This window comes from Urocampus carinirostris, unplaced genomic scaffold (assembly GCF_059441175.1).
Source record: "Urocampus carinirostris isolate Australia breed hairy pipefish unplaced genomic scaffold, RoL_Ucar_1.0 HiC_scaffold_32, whole genome shotgun sequence".
Taxonomy (NCBI): Eukaryota; Metazoa; Chordata; class Actinopteri; order Syngnathiformes; family Syngnathidae; genus Urocampus; species Urocampus carinirostris.
The window spans coordinates 73,850-98,728 of NW_028283139.1; the positions used below are offsets into that span (position 1 = coordinate 73,850).

The 24,879-nt window shown below is 39.7% G+C and overlaps 1 protein-coding gene and 1 pseudogene across 8 annotated transcripts in view; both read right to left on the bottom strand.

The window, feature by feature from the left end:
* Positions 1 to 5,859, bottom strand: part of LOC148345710 (rho guanine nucleotide exchange factor 18-like) — a 55,838-nt gene extending 49,979 nt beyond the window's left edge. For 6 of the 8 annotated variants that reach the window (XM_088325846.1, XM_088325845.1, XM_088325848.1 and 3 more), the window contains exon 1: positions 5,685 to 5,858. The gene's annotated coding sequence lies outside the window, so the exon portion shown is untranslated. Of the gene's footprint in view, positions 1 to 5,186; positions 5,357 to 5,684 lie in introns of those variants that run through there. The other 2 variants (XM_088325849.1, XM_088325843.1) reach the window with 2 other exon arrangements.
* A 12,242-nt stretch (positions 5,860 to 18,101) lies between these two features.
* Positions 18,102 to 18,241, bottom strand: LOC148345712 (U2 spliceosomal RNA; annotated as a pseudogene).
* Between the last annotated feature and the right edge of the window lie 6,638 nt (positions 18,242 to 24,879).

The following is a 24,879-nucleotide window of genomic DNA, read 5'->3' on the forward strand; positions in this document are numbered from 1 at the left end:
CTAAACTTTACCGGACTGCCTGCATCACACCTCAACCATAGCCTACACCGCCACAGAAGCTAAGGGTCCCGTGCTTGGAATATTTTTATTGTGATCAGAATATTAACAGATAAGAAAAGTGAGGAATCAGACCGGAACTACACGACAGGAGTTGGTCAATGACATGAAGGGAGCTGGGCCCTCCGTTTCCAAGGTTACTGTAGATAATACACTAAGATGTCATGATTTGAAATCATGGATGGCATGAAAAGTTCCCCTCCTTAAACCAGCACATCTCAAGGCTCCTGGTACCTTAAGTCATGTGAGAACGTTTTGCGGTCAGATGAGACCAAAATAGAACTTTTCGGTAATGATTCAACTAAGTGTGTTTGGGGGGAGAAGAATGAATAGTACAATCCGAAGAATACCACCCCTACTGCGATGCATGGAGGTGGTAGCATCATGCTTCGGGGGTGTTTTACTGCACATGGGACAGGACGAGTGCACGGCAATAAAGAGAGAATGACTGGGGCCGTCTATCGTGAGATGTTGGGGGACAACCTCCTTCCCTCAGTCAGAGCATTGAACATGGGTCGTGGCTGGGTCTTCCAACACGACAACGACCCGAAGCACACAGCCAGGAAAACTAAGGAGTAAGAAGCATAGCAAGGTTTTAGGATGGCTAAGCCAGTCTCCAGGCCTGAACCCAATCGAAAATCTTTGGAGGGAACTCAAACGCCGTGTTTCTCAGCGACAGCCCAGAAACCTGACTGATCTCAAGAAGATCATTCCTGCAAAGTATGCAAACCTGGTGAAAGACTACAGGAAAACGTTTGACATTCATTTTACTGACTGTTGAAATACTTATTTGTAGCTATATAACACAAATAAAGCGGAGTCCCCCCACAGAACCAAGTTAAAAATTACAAATACATCTCTCTGAGTTAAAAACTTTATGCTAACTCATAATGCTAACAACTCAGCGCTACCGGTTCTCTACCAACATCTGCCAGATCAATCACAACTCTTACAATTGCCACGGGAATTGTTTAGTTACTATATCTATCTTCTGACAAAAAAGTTTGTCGGGTAACTCCTCCCAGAGCTTTTGGACTAGCCCAACGATTCATATACCCAAAATTCCGGCCCGGGACTCTTGAGCGACAATATGGATAAGCGATACGGCGGGGCCCCGGAGACCAAAAAGAGTCCCCATCCGGACTAATGTATTTTGAGAATCTCCCATCCGGAATACATTGGCCCATTCAATTCAATGGGTAGCCTTGGAAACGAGGGCTTTGCCAGAGGTAGTAATCAGGGACTGTCCAGGGTGGCTTGAGGGGGCCCGACCTACATTACCTTTAACCATGGGTAAATGATGAATTCCAAAGTATTCGCGCAAGCAAGCTGTAACACTGTCGGCAAAGGGTTGGTCTGGCACAGCCAGCCCAAGTATTAGCGCAAACTAGCTGTAAACACTGTCGGCAATGCTAACTTATTCATAGTAAAAAATTTTGGTAATGGCTATATTTTAACAACTTAATATTTACAAATTATGCTAATGGACTCATGTTAATGAGTTATGCTAACGGGTACATGCTAAAAAGTGATGCTAACGGCTAAATGCTAACTTCTTCATGCTAAAAATTTTTGGTAATGGCAATATTTTGAAGACTTCATATTTACAAAGTATGCTAACGGATACATGTTGATGAGTTATGATAATGGGTACATGCTAAAAGGTGATGCTAACGGCTAAATGCTAACATATTCATGCTAAAATTTTTTGGCAATGGCTATATTCTAACGACTTCATATTTACAAATTATGCTAATGGACTCATGTTGATGAGTTATGCTAATTGGTACATGCTAAAAAGTGATGCTAACGGCTAAATGCTAACGTCTTCATGCAAAAAAGTTTTGGTAATGGAAATATTGTAACAACTTCATATTTACAAATTATGCTAGTGGACTCATGTTGATGAGTTATGCTAACGGATACATGCTAAAAAGTGATGCTAAGGGCTAATTGCTAACTTTTTCATGCTGAAAAATTATTCTAATGCTAACATGCTAACGACTCAGCAAATTGAATGGGCTAAATGCAGTCCGGATGGGCCAATTCAAATAGAATGGCTCATTCCTTTCGAACATGTACATTTTAAATTTTGTAATGTGTAATAACAGTGATATTACTATGTTTTTACCAAGAATGTGATTTTTAGACCTCCACAAGGCATATCCTTGTTGCTAACGGTTGTGGGCCGATCTCAAATGAACTTGCCAGTACCGGGGGTGTGTGGGGGGGCGAAGAAATTACAAATACATTTCCTGAGTTAAAAACTTTACTCATAATGCTAACAACCAGGGTTATATATACATCCCGGGATCATCTTCCAGATCAATCACAATTACAATTGTCTAGTTTCTTTTAGTGTTTCTGAATGCCTATATGTTGCACTTTTGAATCACCTTGCCATTGTTTCATGTTTGTGATCTGAGTTTTTTCTACAGAATGAAATGTCTGAGTGAGGGCTTTCCTGAAACTGGTGATTTCCTACAATTTGCTAGGGGTTGTATATTGGAAGTATGTTGCTCCTAATGTCATTTCACTGTTGTTATGATGCACCTGTAACTTTAGCCCAGTCTACAAGCACTACCATATAAATATTTGCCTATCCATAATAATATTCTTTTTTCCCCTTACAGTATTTTATTGCATGTTATCCTGGAGTACCACTTCCAATCTCATTATAAACACTGTATACTACAAGTTTTAATCAATGATGACAAGTGCAATTTTAGTCCAACCTAAATACAAATTGATTGACTACGGTTAAACTGCCAACAAATATAATCAAATATATTTCTAAATTGTTAGTTATAGAGAAATATGTGAAGTAATTCATTACAAGCTGATTTAGTATCAATATAAAGGAAAACGGCAACAAACACCTATTGATCTTCAAGCTGATAAAGTTGCCAAGAACACTAATGACACAAAAATGACTAAGGAATACTTTGACAAAAGCAACTCCAACAGTAACTTTGTTGACACGAGTCCAGATTAAATATAAAAAAATATGTTTGCTGCAAAAATTGAATTGCTTTTGAGATAGCTAGTTTGCTTGCAATAAAATACTAAACAAGAATAGAGTACTAGTGTTATTGGTTACTGGGAGCAGTAACTGTCAAGATTTGGGTATTGGTAGGAATGTCATGAATATGACATATTCATCGAATTGTGAATATTTCCCATATTTGCGAATAGTTTTCAAATTCCCGATTAGTCTTTTTTTCTCTCCACCTTTTGTTACCACCCTTGAATGAAATGAATACTGTAGACATTAACGTGCAGCGACGCACACATGGAAGTAGACAACACTGGTTCTCTGTGTGTGGTTTTCACTACCCGGTCTGTTTTTAACATCACTTCAGTATTTTGGACACATTTTTTATTTACACCGAACAACAGCACTAATCCCTGAAATACCGAAGAAGTGGTCTGTTGTTTTAATAAAAGGAACAGAAAGTTGAGTTAATAATGATTTCTTGACTATTAATTAAATTTCTCTTCTTTATTAAGGTGTCCAATGATATCTATTAGTATCATGGTTGGTTGGTTCCCTCAACCCTAAGGTCGTAGTAAGGACACCATTAACTGCGGTGTGTCTTTGGCAAGCACAGCCTGGTAGAGCCCACGCAGAAGGGGAAAAATTGCCAACATATCGGTCACTTTTGACAATTTGCGTGACAATTAATCATATCCAGAAATTCTTAATCATAACAGTAAGTATCGGTATCATAAGTATCGGTCTGTCAAATGTTTGTGTCAAACATGCTCACCGCAAACCTGTCATCTTGGCAAAGAGCTGGACAGCCTAACAACAGTAGCTGAAAGACGAGCACTGAAAAAGCTGAGGTCAATCATGGACAATCCATCGCATCCACTACACAGCATTATCTCCAGACAGAAGAGCAGTTTCAGCGACAGACTGCTGCCACTGTCTTGTACTACGGACAGACTGAAGAGATCTTTTCTTCCTCATGCCATGAGGCTCTTTAACTCCACCCGGCAGAGTAAAGGCCCACATTAAACCACACCACCTACATTGGATATTACCGAATCTTACTGCAATATGTATTCTGTGTAGCACTATTTAGTTACTCTATATAACACGCTACAGTGGGCATTTGCACGTCACACTGGGTATTTGTATGTTGTATTCTTTTGGCTTTATTATTGTACTGTTCTCAGCTCAGGGATGCTGCTGGAAATGTGAATTTCCCTTCGGGGATGAATAATGTATCTATCTATCTATCTTATACGTTTCAAATTGTGTACACTGTAAAGCCATTTTTGTACGGATTTTATTAACTCTTGCCTTGCCCATTTGAGCTCTAATTTGGATCATCTCGGTGACTGGTAACAATGGTAAATGATCTGCATTTATATAGCGCTTTTCACGGAGGAACCTGCAGACGACAACATCATTATAGATTGCTCAAACTGTTCGTGATATTCTGCGTGTTAGAAAGATTTATAATCACTTAATAAGGGAAGCAATTGGATGAGGTTGACTGGTGTGTCAGATTTTTCCCCCATTTTAAAAGTAAACACTGATTATGTAAACAAATGAGAAAGTAATGTTCTTTAATTTAGATTCATGTAAAATATAAGGTGTGTATTTATGAATACAATTTGATTGTGTAAGTTTGAATTACCAACAAATATCATCAATTATGATTAGCATATTGATATTCCTATAGACAGACATGCACTAAGGAATTGCAAGGAGCTTTAGTATAAAAATAAAAGCAAGCTAACAAAGCTGCCGAGAACGCAAACACTAAAAGTTGAAACAAAAACGACAACAAGGGAGATTTGTCGAAAGTATCCTCACTCGTGAGGTTATTAAGAATAATCAGACAATTTAATTTTTAATGTAATAACTTTGCTTTATAATTTAATTTACTCTCTGGAACGCGAAATAGCTGGCAACAAGTTGCTATCGCTAGCTAGCATTGCCGACAAGAAAACGACGAACAGTGTTTTGTTTTGTTTTTTTTTCAACTTGAACAGTCACCTTAGTACGAACACAACGCGGACTTAAAAGTTAAAATAAAATAAATAAAACAAAGTTCCAACTGAATGGGAAGCGGTCATCAAAGCCTATTGAAAGAAAAACAAGAGGAAGGATCCACCTGAGGCGTGTTCAGGAGAGTAATCAGACATGTAGTCGCTTGTTAATCGCTTGCCGCGCACTGCTGAACGTTTTGTAATCGCTCACTGTGATTGCCTTACTGATCCAAAATGGCCGACGACAGTACAATGGATTTCGTTCTACAGCTTGCTTTGAGCGAGTTGGCTTATATGAGCGACAGTTCGCATATTGACACAGTTAAGGTTATCCTAAACGCAGTGGAAGGGTCATACCTGTCTTGCATTGTTCACAAACATTACCAGGCAATGTAAGACGATATATTACATCGCCAACAGCACTCGTCAGGGTGAGATCCTCCATCTTCTGCACTGTCGACGCCATGTTGGAAATCAAAGTAAGCGGTCTTTCTCCCGTGATTACTCGGGCACGCGAGCGCTCAATAATCATTGGCCGTTCAGAAGCTAGCGATAGCTAGCGATAGCAATCGCTCACTCTCCTGAACACGCCTCTGATCCTTTTTACGGCGGCCGCTTCTTACCGTTACGAACACGGAGACTCCGGTACGGTTCTGTCGGTTTCCTCCGAAACGACACCAGTTGGTAGATTGAATACCCGTATTTTTGGACCAATTTGTGTTTTGGTGGTATGTTGTTGCGCTTCGGAGGTTCTGCCCCCTTCGGCACAGACAACTGGGCAATAACAATTAAATTCCACAGGCAGGTTCAGGACCCGAACCGCAAGTCCGCTCCAGTTAAAGGGACATTACGCTACCTTTTTTTTCCCTCCGCCAAAACCTCTCAGAAATGAAATAAACGAACGAACAATGAGACAAACAAATAAAAAAATCAACTGGAAACAATTTTTTGAAAACTAAATTTAATTGTTGTAGATTTATCGTATTTTAATAAGTTACAATTTATTTTTCAGTTGATTTCTAAGGAAAGCCAAAAGTGCCACAAAGTAAATATAATAATGTTTAAAGAATTTAAGTATCCCTAAAAAAACAATAACAAAAATACAAAACAAAACAAAAAAACATTTCATTTTTATGTTTCTTTTTAAAAGGTGAAAAAAATGATATAATTTAAACTTATTGTTTCAAATGTTCATTTGTCCTTTTGGAAGGCCAAGAGGGAAAAAATAAAATGACGTTTAATTAGATATCAATTTTACTAAAACAAGCAACTATGTAATGCTCTCACACTTCCTTGCTTCAAGTAAAACAAAGTTTGAAAAGAATGCATGTAAAAAATGAAACATGTTTTGGGATATATCATGTCAAAAGTTTACTTGTATGTTATGGAATCTAGAGAGGGACAAAATTATATAAATGATATGATTTGGGCTAACTTGTGTTCTACCGAAGCCCAAGAATGCCAAAATAAAATGACATTTAAATAAATGTTACTAAAACCTGGCAATCATGTAATGCTTTGGGGCGGCAGTAGCTCAGGAGGTACAGCGCTCGTGTTGGGATCAAGGGATCCCAGTTCGAATCCCGGCTTGTCCGTGTTACATGTCGAAGTGTCCTTGGGTAAGACACTGAACCCCTAACATCCCCAATAAGCAGGTTAGTGTCTTACATGGCTGCAATACAAGGCCGCTATTGGGAAATGTGAAGCACACTGTAAAGCGCTTTGGGAAGTCATTGACTTGAAAAGCGCTATATAAATGCAGATTATTTCAGATCATTTCATTTGCTTTCATCCCAAGTTTCAATTTTTTAAAAGTTTTAAATAAAATATTGAAAAAAGATTTATCTCAGTATTTATCATGTCAAAAGTTTACTTGTATGTTATGGAAGCCCGAGAGGGATAAAATGATTATAATATATATATATATATATATATATATATATATATATATAATTATTTTATCCCCAATGAACAATATATATGCTGTTTTGCGAAAAGTTTGAGCACCCAGATTTGTGTCATTCGCAATCGAAACATCTCAATGAGCCCGCTAGTCATTAATCAACAGATGGTTCCCTCTGAGACCCCGTTTTTCTCTTGTGATTGGTTACTGCGCATTTTTTGGAGATTCCGTGTTGTAGACTTTAAATTTGTTGAGCATAAAAAGTTGAAATTGTTTTGTATTTTATCTTTGATGTAGATTTATAAATATAGTAATTCTATTTTCTTATGTTTTTCAGTGTTAATGTGTTTATACAAAAATTTAAAAACATCTCTCTTTTTCCTTTTGTTATCGTATTTTTTTTTCATTTACCCCCCTTTTTTAAGTCATTCCGTGCATATGTATTGTTAGATTTTGAATATTAAAAATGTATCGTTCACCAAGTTGTTCAAATTAGTTATCTGACTCCATTAACCAAACAAAACCAAATAAGCGAAAAAGACAACGGCCAGGGGGGCACTTCAGCTGTTTGGAGGTACTTTGGAAATGGTTGAGTCCCATAAAAAGAAAAAAACAAGCGACAGTTTCAATTGCAAACTTCGGCAAAGCGACAAATTTTAGGGCAGAAGATTTCAAACTCTTTGACATACAAAAACTTATTTTAGAAGTTCAGAAATTGTTACTTTTCTTGGTAACTAGAGTAATTCAGTTACTAAGTCAGTTACTCTTTCGAAGAAGTAGTGAGTAACTATAATTACTTTTTTCAAGTAACGTGCCCAACACTGGTGGTGACCCATGTGTCAGAAATGGTCAGATGTCAGACTGGCTGCCCTGTATTTTGATCAAGAGACATTTTTTTATAGTGAAAGGGTGCCTCAAAATTGGTGATCGGATCTCATCAGTGACCGTGTGCATCTGTGACAACACGCAAGGGCATTACAGACGCTGCCCGACTTATGAACAAGTTAGTTCCCGGATGATGGTTCATAAGTTGAATACGCTCGCAACACAGTAAACGGGTCTGTTAAAAAAAACATACCGTACTTGTAAAAATCACGGTAAACCGTCCTCATCTTCCTCCTTAGAACTGAAGCCATCAAAGTCGTCTTCCTCAGTGTCGGAAGGAAACTTTGTCATATAGACGTCGTCCCACGCTCCCGCAGCCGGTGTTATGCCAAGAAATGCCGAGAATTGCATCCCCTGTCGCGGGAGCGCACACACGTCACTCCCGCTACTACAACCACTTTTACGTACCTTGTTTTATCTCACTTTTATATCTGTTGATGATTTCAGCAAAATAAGCTTTATTGGAGAGGGCATAACAGTTTAAATACGAGCGATTTGAGTCGAAAAAGCCAAAATAAACACGTTACATGCTCAAAAGTGGTATATATACGGTGTGCATTACTGTTCGATTACATTCACAATAAATACAAGACAGAATGGTTTAAGTTGTATTACATTCCCAACAAATGCAAGACGAAGTGGTCTTGGATATATTTTCGCCATTACATTCCCGAAAAGTGATATAAAAGTGAGATAAAACGAGGTAAAAGTGGTTGTAGTAGCGGGAGTGACGTGTGCGCGCTCCAGCGACAGGGGATGCAATTCTCTGCATTTCTCGGCATTACACCGGCTTTTCGGAACCCGTTGGTGACGGTGGATTTTTTGATGCTGCCCCACGCTGTCAGGATCCACTGGCAGACTTGTGAAAAAGTTGCCTTTCGCATGCGGCCAGTTTTAGTGAAGTTGCAGTCTTCCTTGGCGCATATATTCCACCGGTCTAAATCTTACCTTTTGTACTCGAGCGCCGCTGGCGGCCATTAGAAAAATTACATAAATTGGCCGAATCACTGAATAAGCCGCAGGGTTGAAAGTTTGGGGGAAAAGTAGCGGCTTATAGTCCGGAATTTTCGGTAGTTCCAAAATATGTGGAATTGTAGTTTCAGGTCGGGTTACATACAGTACAGAAGAATGTCACCTGCGTACAAGGAAAACTTTTTGCAAGTATGTTCTGTGTTATAGCCATGTATGGCAGGGTCTTCTCTAATTGTTTGTGAGAGGGGCTCCAGAGCTAAAGCAAACAACAAAGGGCTCAATACACATCCCTGTTTGCAATCCCTACCTAGTAAAAACCATAAAAAACCTAGTAACCATAAATTTGCGGGCTTAAACGATGTGTAACGGGAGCTACCCCGACCTGCCTCTTCTCAGCTCACTTGTCCAACCGGAAACCCAAACGGACAGTATAATAAAATAACAATCTGCAGGAAACAATATAAAGTGAGTTTAATAAACTAAATTTAACTCTCACAGTCTGAGACAACTGGTCAAGTGGACAGCCTGCTGTTCACCACAAAAATCAATTGTAAGACAATATAGATTTCACAATCTGTAGTCAGACATCTGCTCAAGTAGACATATGCTACTGTACTTCAAGTATTATCACGCAACAGAAGGAAACAGATCATAAATAAAGTGTGTTTAACACTTCAGCGTAAAATCAATCAATCAATCTCTCACAACATGAGACGACTAGACAAGTAAAAATAAGTAACTGCACCTCAACTATTTTGTGCACAACAAAAGTCAACAGTACGACAATATAAAGTGACTATCCAATCCCCTTTCTACCTCTTTCACTCCCTCCGCTCCCTATCAATTTCTATCCCCTCCCCTCTCCATCTCTCTCCCTCTGTCTATGATACCTGACAAAAATCTTTCTCAGTGAGGAAAGAGCAGCACTTTTGGAAAAAAATAGGGTTTAAAGATGCAGGAACTACTGAAAAAGAACTACAGTGGGACCTCGCTACTTCGAGCTTTGACGTTCGCGGATTCAGAGCTTTGCGGGCCTAAAAAAAAAATAAAATAAAAAAAATAATTATCTATTTATTTATATATATACTTTTTAAAGCATTTTTAAGGGGTGTCGCTACTTCGTGGTTCCACGTTCGCGGGTTTAGAGCTTCACAGGTCTAAAAAATAATAATATAGAATAAAATAATTTTATAAATAAAGTTCTCCCCGTGCTTGCGTGGGTTTCCTCCGGGCACTCCGGTTTCCTCCCACGTTCCAAAAACATGCATTTCAGGTGAATTGGCCGGTCCAAATTGTCCCTAGGTGTGAATGAGCGAATGAGTTGTCTGTCCCTGTGTGCCCTGCGATTGGCTGGCAACCAGTTCAGGGTGTCCCCTGCCCACTGCCCGGAGATGGCTGGGATGGGCTCCAGCCCCCCCGCGACCCTGATGAGGATAAGCGGTACGGCTGATGAGATGAGATGAGATGAGAATTTTTTTTTTTTTAAGGTGCGCAGCTACTTCGCAGATTTTCACTTATTGCGGGTGGTTTTGGTCCCCATTAACCGCGATAACCGAGGTCCCACTGTATACACTGGTTCTCCCAAATTAGATGTTAAGTATTCAGTGTTCTCGTTTGCCCGCGTCCTCGACGCATCATTTTTGCTGGGGACGCATAGTGTTGAATCAACGTGCGTCCCCGGGACGCAACTTTTTTGACACAAAATTGACATTATTACCCGATTACTTTTTTTTTTAACAAAGATTTATCGCACTCCAAACTTTTCGTCAGGCAGATCCGCCATTGTTGTTTTGGTCTCGCGGTTCGAGATTTCGTCTGCAAGCCGATCTCGGCAAACGAGATTTCGTTGCTTCCAGATTACGTCATTGTTGTGGTGCTTGTCGTTGAGTGAAGGTTAAGTATGCCTCCGAAAAAACAGTATTATTTAACAATCAACACAAAATTGGTCATTCATCAGTGTCAGTATAAGTCAAAACATAATGCAGAGAGTGATAACAACGGCAATAATTCCGGCAAGGAAAGCACGTGTGTTGAAGCGAACGATTCGACGAAAGAAAATAAACAAAAGAATACTTCTAGCAAGAAAATTACTTTTCTGCCAAAATGGACTCAATTATATTCCTGGTTACGCTATGAGGATGATAATAGAGGCTACATGTTCTGTGTTGTGCGTACCCAGCGTGACAAAAAAACTGGATTGCATAAATAATTTCACAATACTAACTTTCAGAAGAGCACATTTGATCGGCACCACGACAATGAAAACCACAAATTAGCTATGGAAATTCCGTTGCTGCAATTGGACCTTAAGAAGGCATTACAACTGTGGCGGGACAGCAAACCACGAAGAATATATGAACTGAAAACCTGAAGTCATAACTGCCTTGTATTACCAATCAACTGTGATGATTAAAACTGCATGAATATATAGACTAATATTTCAGCAATATTATTTTGTATAATGTACAATATTTTTGTGAACTTAAAACTCTTGAAGTGATAACTGATTTGTATTACAAATTAACTGTGATGATTAAATTTGAATGAAAATATAGATTCATATTTCAGCAAGATTATTTTGTATAATGTACAATATTGTGAACTGAAAAATCTGAAGTGATAACCGCTTCGTATTACCAATTAACTGTCATGAATAAAACTGAATGAAAATATAGATTAATATAATTATTTCAGCAATATTATCTTGTATAATGTACAATATTGTTGTGAACTGAAAACTCTTGAAGTGATAACTGATTTGTATTATCAATAAACGGTGGTGATTAAAACGGAATGAATATATAGATTTACATTATATATTTGTCGCCGATTTACAATTTCAATATGAGACTAAATTTTGGGGACCCATAGATATCTGTTGGGACCCATAGATTTTTAAACATGCGAGTCCCCGGGACCCATCACTTTTCAGAGGTAAAATGAACACTGTGTATTGCTAATTTAATAGCGCTCTTACCCGTGATATTACGGTAGGATGTTCTCCATTGTGTACACAACAGAACACATTGCTTTGTTTAATTTTTAGATGGCTCTCGTGTAAGGTAAAAATGATAGCCGTGTTCACGTTAGCGTATTGTGCGTGAATAAATATGTTGAAAGGCCAACCGAGAATGCCCTGCTTTTCTTTCTTACGCATAAGAAGAATTCACACGCTGACATAGCTTTAACATGAAACAACCAGCTGATTTGTACTTGACCATCAGTAATGATGACGTTGTGGAAGAGGCTGTAGAGAAATTGGTCTAAATCATATTTATATAATTCAGAATCTAGTTCGGTGGTTACCAATTTGGTCAGCAGGTAAATTCTTACTGTTTCCAACACAAATAGTCTCATATTATGCCTTGCATTTATCATGAAGTACGAAATACTCAAAACATATTTTAATTTTAGCTTTAAATGGTCGTTTTTCTATTACTGTAATTGATATAGGTAATGATTGATCAGTCCAGAAGGAAAATAGTAGACACAAATAAATAATGCAAGTGGTTTGATACTAACTAACTATGTTTATTTATATGACAAGGAAAGTTGTATCAAACGAAAGAATAAAGGACATTGTTGACAAGAGAAAGTCACATTTGTCATTAACAAAGGAGAAACTGTGGGGGGTAATAGGAGTCTTCAGTCAGGGAATATCTTTACATCTTTGAACGCTGTTTGGTAACAGCGTTATTTATAACAGCGTCATTCCTAACACTGGCAATGATAAAGCACATCAAACATGGTAATTGAGACAGAAGTTTAATGTATAATACACTTCTGTTAGCCATCTAATTACACTAAAAAATAACTAGCATTGTTCCAATGCAGATTCTGTACTATTTTAAGGTATCGTATCGGCGAGTAAAAAGATCAAATGAAAGATATGGGTTTTAAATTTAGTTTAGTGTAACACTCATATCGTAATGTGGTGATTTACAGTATTTCATATCAATACCACTGCTTTTGTGATTGCTGGGTATTTTTTGACCCCTAGATGTAGCTGTATTAGGTAGTACAACCGAAAACAAGTGCTTCAAAGCACAAGGAAAAACAGAAACTACACAGACTCAAAGTGACTAAGCTACACATTTTTTCTTATCCTATTTTGCCCAGACATTAACAAGTTTTTTGTTTAGCCATAAGATGAGGGACAATCATAGATTCCTCTAGGTGAGCCTCATGTTGTTTAAAATATATACAAATTACTTGATCAAGTGGGCGTAGGCCTAGTTAACTGGCTTAACCGCTGACACACTCAATGTGTCAAATTGCAAAGATTAAGTGGCCAAATAAACATTATATAGAATAGAATATACCTTTATTGTCATTGTTACAAAATGGGTTAACATATTGTGACAACGAAATTGGACATGACACTCCAGTGTCACACTCTCACAGTGAGGTAAAAAAAAACAAGAAGATAATCGGACGAGACGCAGGATATTAAAAAAATCACTGGACTTTCTTGTAAACAAATTAAATGACTTTTATAAAAAAATATATGATACTTGATCTGTTGATGAAGGGGAAAGAGCTGAGGATGCGTGCTGTGGAAAGAGACGGAAAAATAACCGAGCTCGACCTGGAGCAGTATTTAAGAATGAATTATTTCATTGTGACTGGGCTGAAGATCAAACCCCGCTCGTATGCAAAAGGCAGCAGCTACCAGCCTCTGCAACGAGGTGAACCACAGCGAGTTGGCGGCAAAGTGCGGAAGAACTGGTGGTGGCGTTCCTAACAGCTAAAAACATCGAACTGAACATTGACACGATTTAAGATTGTCACCTCTTCCATTGAGACTGAACAATATCAGAGCTAGATTCTTAAAGAAACAAAATAAAATACAGAACATGTCAAATCAAGTCAGTCAAGTCACATTTAATTGTATAGCCCTTAATCACAAAAATGTCTCAAAGGACTGCACAGGGTTATAATTTCACCGTCGCCTGATTTTAAACCAACATGTGGGCAGGGAAAAACTCAAAACCTCAGCGTGAGGAAAAAAGAAACCTTGAAAAGGGTGGTAATCCCCCTTTCAGGATGACCAGGGTGTAATAGATTTAGCACTGGGTAACAGTATACAAACATAGTAAACATCAATAAAAGAGAACAATAGATAACATGTCGAAATTTGTCTAAAAAGTCCATAACAGCGACGACGCAGCTTCCTATCTCTGCCGGCTGGTCAATGCAGGTGTTGACATGCTTTAGGTAAGACGGTGGTTCGCTGACTCATCTCAAATCGTCCTTCTCCCAAGTGTCACCACCGGCCAAACATTCAGAAAAAGACAGGACAATACAAAATATGAGGTGGGCATCAATCGTACGCTTTTGAATAGAAATGTGTCTTAAGTCTAGATTTAAAAATTTCCACTGAGGTTGCAGATCTTATTTCTGGAGGCGCAGAGCATTCCACAGCACCGCGACCCGGATTGGAGATCGCTCTCGAGCCTGCAGACTTCTTTTTGGCTCTCGGAGTCACAAGTAGACCGGCATTTTCAGAGCGGAGGCTCTGTGCAGTAACATAGGGAGAAACCAAATCTGAGAGATAAGAGGGCACAAGTCCATGCAAATATTTGTATGTTAGTAAAAGAACCTTAAAGTCACATCTTAGGTGGACTGGGAGCCAGTGCAAGTTGGCCATTACAGGAGTAATATGCACAAACTTTTTTGTCTTAGTCAAGGGTCTCGCTGCCGCATTCTGAACCAGCAGCAAACATTAGATGCTAGACATCGGGAGACCAGAAAGCAATACATGACAGTAAATCAAGCCGAGAATTAATAAACGCATGAATTAGAACCTCTGCATCTAATTGGGACAGCATCGAACAAATCTTTGCAATATTACGGAGGTGTAAGGTCATATTTTTCATGTGTAACTGACAGATTGGGATAAAATATAACATGTAGATTTTTGACCGAATCACTATGGGTGATATTACATTTGTCTAGGTTCAGGGCAGTGTTTGAAAACAACTCACGACAATGAGCTGGACCAACAATCAACATTTCAGTTTTTTTCTGGGTTTATCTATCTACCTATCCTGGTCATATCCCTCTAGAGGGGAGACCGACAGCAAGACAAACACATACAAAAACAAAGAAAATAAAAAGGGAAAACGGAGCAAAAACACACACAACATTTTTTGGACCATGGCCAACCCAAATGCCCAAACACCTGGGTTAAGGCGCAAAAAATTAAGTGACATCCATCTTTGAATCTCAGTAAGCCAGGCCTCCAGATTTCTACAATTTAACCGTTGAGTGTCATTTGCATAGCAATGGAAACTATTATACTTGCAGATAATATCACCTAGCGGAAGCATATAAATACTAAAGAGAAGGGGGCTAAATACAGAGCCCCATGGAACGCCACAGGGGACATAAAAATGGCTAGAGGTCAGATTGCCGTAGTTAACGCATTGCGTCCTGTCTGACAGGTAGGACCTAAACCACGAGAGTACAGTCCCCAAGATACCGATGCATTCCAGACGAACAAATACCATGTTTTGGGCCACAGTATCAAAAGCAGCACTGAGATCCAGCAGCAGTAACATTGACAAGGCACCAGAATCTTTTGCAAAGAGGTGATCATTGGTTACTTTAGCCTGGGCTATCTCAGGAGAGTGATTTTCTCTAAATGCTCACTGGACAGTCTCAAAGATTAATTTCCGGCATAAAGTCATAAAACTGCATTGCAACGACCTTTTCAAGTAATTTTGCAAAAAATGGCAGATATGACACTCGCCTATAATTACCTACACTTTCCAGGTCAAGGTTAGGTTGCTTAAGCGTGGGTTTAATGACAGCAGACTCAAAGGCTACAGGAACAATACCCCAGGATAGCGATATATTAATCATATTTAAAACTGAAGGTCATGAGATCCCAAACAGATCTTTCACCAGTAAAGCCAGAAACGGATCAAGAAAGCAAGTAGTTCGTTTGACCCTACTGACCATCTTGTTAGACCAGTGTCTAAAATAACGTCTGCCCGGATGCCCGGGGCGTGCATCTTTTACGTCGGGCGTACAACTTACAAAACATCTCCGCCCGGGTGGCCGACAACTTTTTCAAGGGAAAAAAAGGTTGTTTTTTTTTAAATCAAACTTTTGCTTTATTCCGATTTCAAAATCTTTGTTCGGTTTGGAAATTTCGGTTCATTTGGCAATTTGCATACTCGGCAACCGATCAGAAGCCTGCATCAAATAACTTCGTGCTTCCGGACTCTCCCGAGCGTTATAAGGTCGTGCATTTGCATTTCATTTTCTAAAATACACACAACAGAGAACACAAGAAAAATGGATAAGTGGTTAGGAATCAAGCCAAAACCTCAGTCCCAGAAGAAAGATTCAAAAGAAGCTAAAATTTATGACGCTGCAAAACGTAAACGTACATTAAAAGCATCGTGGAAAGAGTTCACGTGGCTTGTAGAAGACGCAACACAAACATTGCATGAATGATGACGAGTAAATACAGCAGTGGCACGTGAGGGGTTACCCAGTGGCACGCGAGCGCACGGCAAAATAATAATGATTTTTTGTTTTTCGCGCATTTACCTGAAATTTAGACATTTTCAGTTGTGCGGCGTGTTGTTTAGAGGCTTTACGGTCACGCCCCTCCTCCTCTGCTCCGTTTGTGAGCGTGTGTCTGTGCGGTGCCGAGGAGAGGGGAAGAGATCTGTGTTGTAACCCAGCCAACGAAACACAGGCGCGCGATAACCGAATGAATCATGGCGGCTTTTCCAGCAAAAAATGTTGTTCTTTTCAGCCAGCATGGGCAAATGACTGGGGCCTTGTGCAAAAAATGACCATGCTCTTTGTGCATTATGCCTTGAGAGTGTTGTACCTCGCACATCAAGTATTAAACGTCAATACGTAACGAATCATGAACATGAATTCAAGGACGAGTCTGACAAGGCGGTGACATTGAAACGCGCTGTGTCCAGGTTACGGCAAACAAACACAGATCCTGAAAACCACTGTCACTTCTAAAAGCGCCATTGCTCACTATATAGCAAAGCATGGAAAATCTTTTACTTAATGCGAATATATCAAAGAAGCGTTGTTTTTGAGCTCGGAAGTTTTGTTTGATGGCTTGCATAACAAATAGACAATCAAAATCAAGAGTAAAACACATCCCCATTCATACTAACCCTAACCCTAACTTTCTGAGATTCTGTGATTAGTTTAGGCTTTCCAATTTTATAACAAAGTATTTCAGTGACTAGTGACATCGTAAAGACAAGACTTTATCAACAGTCTGACGGCAGACCGGTGGAACATTGAAGGGTTTAATATATTTTTGTTGAATTTTTAAAAAAAACATCCTTTGCAAAATGTCCAGACAAGAATATCTTATTTCAAATCTGATTTTATGCAGAGTAGTAAAGACTTGCAGTTTTTGCCTAAAATTTGCTGTTCATAGTGCTGTGTTTTTACTAACTTGTATGAATGCCACAATTCAGTATTTAGTAACTATTGGGGGGGTTAAGGGTTATTGTTCTATTTTTTCTATTAATCATCCATTATCCGTTATCAGTCAGTTCATAAAACGCTACAAAGCCAAGGAGCCGGGACTCTTACTCTCAGCCAAAAGGCCAAGCTAAAGAAGCGAGGGGGTGGGGGGTTGGGGTGGATTTTTTAAGGGTTATTGTTGTATCTTCTTTATTCATTATCCATCATCGGCAAGTTCATAATACGCTACAAAGTCTAGGAGCCAGGACACTTACTCTCAGCCAAAAGGCCAAGCTAAGGTCCTAGCCCCAAAGCCGTGCTGCGATCATTGCGAATGCACCGATCCCGGAGGTACTACAATACCAGGCCAGTGATCGTATACAAGATCAGAACCACAACTGACCAGGGGGGGGGGGATTTTTTAAGGGTTATTGTTCTATCTTCTTTATTCATTATCCATTATCCGTTATCGGTCAGTTCATAATACGCTACAAAGCCTAGGAGCCGGGACTCTTACTCTCAGCCAAAAGGCCAAGGTAAGGTCCTAGCCTTAAAGCCTTGCTGCGATCATTGCGAATGCACCGTTACTGGAGGTACTGCAATACCGGGCCGATGCGTGGAGTGGACAAAGCATGACCGTCTCCTCCCAGTTATATCAGAACCACAGGAGGGGATTTTTAAGGGTTATTGTTCTATATTCGTTATTCATTATCCATTATCGGTCAGTTCATAATGCGCTACAAAGCCTAGGAGCCGGGACACTTACTCTCAGCCAAAAGGCCAAGCTAAGGTCCTAGCCTTAAAGCCTTGCTGCGATCATTGCGAATGCACCGTTCCCGGAGGTACTGCAATACCGGGCCGATGCGTGGAGTGGACAGAGCAAGCTCTTATTCCATCTCCGGATTGCAAAAATCAAAGATCATGGCTCTTCATAGATTGTTCACAAATCTTGAACACGATTGTAACTGCATAGTTGGTTACAGGAGGGGGGGGGTTTAAGGGTTATTGTTCTATCTTCGTTATTCATTATCCATTTTTTTGGGTTTAAACAATTTTATTGACACTATTAACAACAAATAAACAATGTGAGGTTTGAACAATTTTTCTCGATAATTTTAGCAGCAATTAGGCATATTCACAATTTCGTTATATCTGACAATATGACATTTTAACAATTTTTTCAACATTTTTAACAGCAATTAATGGTTTGAACAAATTCATTGACACTAATAACAGAAAACAATCTTGTCAATCTCAACAGCAATCAAGCACATTCACAATATTATATTTCAATATGACGTTTAACAGCAAACACAATGTGAGGTTTGAACAACCCTTCTCTAAAATCTTAATAGCAATCAAGCGTATTCACAATTTCGTTGTATAACATCTTTGTTAGTGTCAATAGATTCGTCCAGGCCAAAGTCGATTGTCTTTGTTTTGAACAAATCCACCGACACCAACAGCAGCAAAACAAATACGACGATCTCAACAGCCATCAAGCATTTTCACAATTTTGTTATATCTGACAATATGACATGACGATATTTTAACACTTTTTTCTGACATTTTCAACATCAATTAAACAATTTCAGAGTTATTATCTTTTAATAGTAGTTAACCAAAGTGTAAAGGGCAAAACTATTGTGCAAGGGCATAGCTCTGTCATCCCACCCTCCCAAGCAGCATCCTCCAGTCCTCTTTGTGGGTCCTCTCCCTTCTTACTTCTACTTTCCACAACCCAGGCCGTTGCTTCCGGGACCCCCACAGTGTAGCCCCGGTTCCCCACTCCGGGTGGGTGCAGACGATTCTTCTTTATGGTTGCGTCCTAGGCCCGCCGCTCACAGATTGTATGGTATCTACAGCCATTTGGAGCACAGCCACTGGGGGGATCTGCCTGCACCTCCATACCAGCAGGTTTCTAGAGGTCCAGATGGCGTCCTTGATGGCGGCGAGAGTGAGCCAATCCCTGGCAAAGTCGTTCCGAGACCTCCTCGACCGACTCATCCCGTAAAGCACGTACTGTGCATCAGGGACCTCCCCTGCTGGCAAGTCCGGGAATTTTCCTAGTTGGTCGGCCATTTTCCACAAGTCCTCGGCAGCGCTGCACTCACAAAAAAGGTGCCTCACCGACTCCTGGGCGCCACAGCCAGGTCGAGGGCACGTCGAAGTCGCTGACATTCCTCGGTGGTGCCTTACGGCTCTGACTGGGAGAACCTCATGAGCCACCATCCATGACAAGTCTCGTAGTCTGTTTGGGAGGGCAGGATGATTCACGTTGCTCCAAACCGTTGTAGGTTCGCCAAACGCAAGCCCCCGCACAGGACTTACTGTTGCACGCTCTTGCACAATAGCAATAAGGGCCCTGTGGTTTTGTAAAGTGTGACTTTCTTGTGTTTCTAAATCAAACTTCTTTAAAAAATCCCGAATAAAGAGATGTGTTGGTGGCAAGTTAAATGAAACTGGAATCAAACGATTGTTTGGTACAAGCTTTAGCTTCCGCAAATATGAGCCCATCCAGAACCGGGTCATCGCTTGACTTTTCGGGTTGTTGGGTGGGCCCACAGCGTTTTGGAAGTGGAGAGAGACATATTTGCTTCCCAGGAAAAGCTGTAGATCAGGCACTCCTTTCCCCCTTTTTCCTTTTTCTTTTTCATTGTATCTCTTTTTATCCTTTCCCACTTTGAGCCCCAGACAAAGCAAAAGAGGGCTCGGTCCAGTTGTAACAGCACGTTTCTTTTGGGCATAAAAACTAAACTGATTGATAAAAGCAGTGGGAGGATGATCGCTTTGATGATTAGGACCTTCCCCTCTATTGTCAGTTTTCTTAGTGACCAAAAAACAAGTCTTTGCTTAACTTTCCTTGTCACGTCATCCCAGTTGGTCTCGCCTCCTCCATCTGCATTGAATTTTATCCCTAGGATTTTCTGGTCTGTCTTTAACACCGTCAGTGGGAGTCCTGCCTTTTCTGTCTTTTTCCACATTCCATAAAACTTCACTTGTGACTTTTCTCTATTTAGCCTTGACCCAGACGCCTTCCCAAACAGGTCAGTCAAGTCAAGGGCTCTTCCAACAGATGCGCGGTCAGTACATAAAATATTAAAATCATCCATGTACAAAACACACTTGGTAATTTGTCCCCCACTTCCTGGGATATTGATCCCTTCGACAAATCTATCTTTTCTTAACATTTGTGCCAAAGGTTCAATGCAAAGAACATAGAGAAGGGGAGACATAGGGCAACCTTGACGTACACCGCAGTTGATCTCGATTGCTTCCGATAAATTCCCGTTAATCATGAATTTGCTGTAGATGTCTCGGTATAGCAGTCCTACCCACTTGATGTATTTTTGGGGAAAACCACATTTTTGCAATACCCTGAAGAGGTATTGGTGCGAGACTCGATCAAAGGCTTTTTCAAAGTCTAGGTTTAGGACCGCTAGTCGCATGTTTCTGTCTCTCGCATAACAAATGGTGTCACGGATCAGCATGAGACTGTCGCTGATCTTCCTTCCCACAATGGCACAGGTTTGGTCTGGATCAACCAAGTCTCCCAAGACTACAGACATTTGTGTTGCTAGAAGCTTGCTGAAAATTTTACAGTCCACGTTTAAAAGCGTTATGGGTCGCCAGTTTTTTAAGTCAATTTTGTCTCCTTTTTTGTGCAATAGAGTAACTATCCCTATTCTGAAACTGTCTCTTTAAGTTTCTTGTTTTTTTCCTGCATTTTTAAAAAAGGTCTGTGTTCGTTTCTTTGTCATTTCCCACCATTGTGCTTGTGAATCATACGAGTCTTGAAGGGTCTGCCAGTCTTTGTACAGCTCCCTGTATTGTGCGGCTTGAGCCTCATCCTCCAGCAGGGAGCAGTTTAACTTCCACAAACCCTTCCCAACAGTCATACCTGAAGGAAATGAGAAAGAGCAGGACAGTAGCAAGTGATCCGAAAAAAAAACTGGAATTAATCTTGCATCACTCTGTGCTAAACCCCTCGTAAATATGTAGTCTATTCGAGAGGCTCTGGCATTGTCACTACTGACCCAGGTGAAGCCCTCCTCTCCTGGATGTATGGATTTAAAACAGTCTACCAGTTTAAATGTCCGGCACATGTCTTGTAATAAAGTTGATGTTTTATCTACTTTAAACTCGTCATCGGTCCTCTTTCTATCCTTCCTACTTAGGATGCAATTAAAATCTCCTCCCACGATTAGTGGTTGATGGCCTAGCATATCCGACTGGATGTCCTCTAAGAGTTCGTACCTGAGTTGTCTGTCGGTATGTTATTGAGGTTAAAATCATTCCCTATATAAGAAAGTCTTGCTAAGATTGCGCGTCCGTCTCTCATCACAGTACTCCCCTTTAGGATGAGTTGAGGGTTGTTTATCAAAATGGCTACCCCATCGTTACGGTTTTCATTCGAGCCACTCCATAATGACGGATATGGCCAAATCTCTTCCCACTGTTTATAATTTTTTAGAAAGGGGATGCAGCATTCTTGTAGTAAAAACACATCCGTTCTGAACAATAAAACGCTGTGAGGCTTAACCTTTGATCTCACACTTCTCACATTGATAGTAGAGAATGTAATGTTCATAATTATTGTTAAAGTATTTAAACTACTTGGACAAAACCGGGGGATCCGAGTCCATTCTTTGGTGATCATCGAGGGTGTCACCTGTGTCAGACACATCACTTAAGAGCAGTACCTCATTTGGAGACTCACCGGGGAAAACTTTGGAATCCTCTGACTCTCTGTCTGTGGTTCCAGGTCTTCCCCTTTTTTCTGGGTTAGGGGGTGAGCCAGAGGACCTATCAAGGGGTCTCTTACTTCCCTGCCCACAAAGGGTCCGATTTTTTCCCTCCCCGACTTCCTCCGTCTCAACTTCATACAGTTCCCTTGTGGGCTTTTTCATCGGCAATCGGCTTTCTTCTAAATCTCTTCTCTTTGTTTCCGGTGTTTTCACCACCCACAATTTTGTCTTACTTTTACCCCTCTTTCCAGTGCCCGTAGGGTTTTTTGGGGAGTCGTTCGCCTTTTCGATTTGTTTGTCTTTTTCAAATCCCGGAAGTGGCATAGCAAACAATTTTGTTATTTTGGACTCTCTTCCAGGCCCTTCCTGATTAATATGTGTTTTTGGAGTGACAGTTGCCTTTTCTATTTGTTTGTCTTGTCCAAATTCAGGTATTTGATGAAAAATCGAATTAGAATTTCCAGTTCCTTCCTGACTCAAATTTGATTCTTTGGTCTCTCCTCCAGAGGTTTGGGATGTATTTTCAATTTGTTTGTCTTGTTCATTGTCTTTGTGCATTTCTTGTTCATCTTCATTGGGTATTTCCATAATTTTATTCATTTCCTGTTCATCTTCATTGGGTTTTTCCATAACTTTATTCATTTCTTGTTCATTTTCATTTTGTATTTCCATAACTTTATTCATTTCATTGTTTTTGTTGTCTTTTTTCATTTCATTGTCTTTGTTACATATATTAATTTAATTATCTATGTTGTCTGACATCATTTCATTGTCTTTGTTGTCTTTGTTAACTCCCTAGCTTTCAACTTGTTAGCAAACGATTTTGGGCAGTTTCTATAGAGGTTGTTCGTTTCTCCGCAGAGATTGCATTTTCTGCTATTGGTGCATTCCTCAAAGGAATGTCCAATTGTCCTGCACTTTCCACAAAAAATTCGATCACATACCTCAGCCAGATGCCCATGCTCACCACATTTATGACAGAGTTTCGGTTGTCCTTGATAGTGGATAAAGCCGGAGTTTTCCCCCAGGAATATAGTCGACGGGAGTTGTTTCAGTCCCTGAAAGCCCTGAGGATCTTGCCATTGCTGGATGGGTATCCTCCAGGCACAATTCCAATTGTTTTTCTCATCCCTCACCTTCATAGCCTGGCCTTTTATCGAGCAATATCTACTCAACAAATAACAGATGTCATCAGCATTCACCATTTCATTAAACATCCTGACAATAACTATCTTGTTAGCATTATCAGACAGCTTCTCCACTGTAAATCCAGAAAACTGGGGCCTCACCCCCTCAAAACGATTCCAAAACTCTTGATAAAGAGCCGCCGTTACAAAACTTACATCAAAGCCTTTGCCAGAAGGCAAGTTTATGACGCAATGTAAGTCCTCCATTTTAAACTTCAGAATTTTATCAATGTTGGGGAGGCAGCGTCATGAAGAAGGATTCCTCTCGTCTCAATAAACTGGCGAGGAAAGCGAGCTCTGTTGTGGGCACAGAGCTCGACAGCCTGACAACAGTAGCTGAGAGACGGGCACTGAAAAAGCTGCGGTCAATCATGGACAATTCATCACATCCACTACACAGCATTATATCCAGACAGAAGAGCAGCTTCAGCGACTGACTGCTGTTACTGTCTTGTACCACGGACAGACTGAAGAGACCTTTTCTTCCTCATGCCATGAGGCTCTTTAACTCCACCTGGCGGAGTAAAGGCCCACACTAAACCACACACCCCTACATTGCATATTACCGTACTTTTATTGCAGTGTGTATTTTATGTAGCACTATTTAAAGCACTATTGTTACAGTGTTAATGTTACTGTTTACCTGACTTGTTAACCTGAATGCCCATTTTGCACATCTGGTTAGCTACTCCTCTTGCACTATCGGCACTATGGTAAAATACTATACGTAGCCATAATACAATACAATACAACTTTTACTTATATCTGTACATTCGAGGAAACTGTGCGGGTCAGATGTATCGACATTTCGTTCTGTATACACGTGTACTAGAATGACAATAAAGTAGATCTGAATCTGAATCTGAATCTGAAATACTCTATACAACACGCTACAGTGGGTATTAGCCCGTCACATTGGGTGTTTTGTATATTGTATTCCTATTGCTTTATTATTGTGCTGTTCTCAGCAAAGGGATGGGTTTGAACAAATTTATTGACACTAATAACAGAAAACAATCATGACAATATCAACAGCAATTAAGCACATTCACAATATTATATTTCAATATGACGTTTTTAACAGCAAACACAATGTGAGGTTTGAACAACCCTTCTCGAAAATCTTAATAGCAATCAAGCATATTCACAATTTCATTATATAACATCTTTGATAGTGTCAATAGATCCGTCCAGGTCAAAGTCGATTGCCTTTGGTCTGAACAAATCCACCAGATTTTTTTTTTTTTTTTAATTTTTTTTTTTTTAACAAATTTATTGACACTAAAAACAGAAAACAATCATGACAATCTCAACAGCAATTAAGCACATTCACAATATTATATTCCAATATGACGTTTTTAACAGCAAGCACAAAGTGAGGTTTGAACAAACCTTCTCGAAAATCTTATTAGCAATCAAGCATATTCACAATTTCATTATATAACATCTTTGTTAATGTCAATAGATCCGTCCAGGCCAAATTTTTTTGGTTTGAACAAATTTATTGACACTAAAAACAGAAAACAATCATGACAATCTCAACAGCAATTAAGCACATTCACAATATTATATTCCAATATGACGTTTTTAACAGCAAACACAAAGTGAGGTTTGAACAAACCTTCTCGAAAATCTTATTAGCAATCAAGCATATTCACAATTT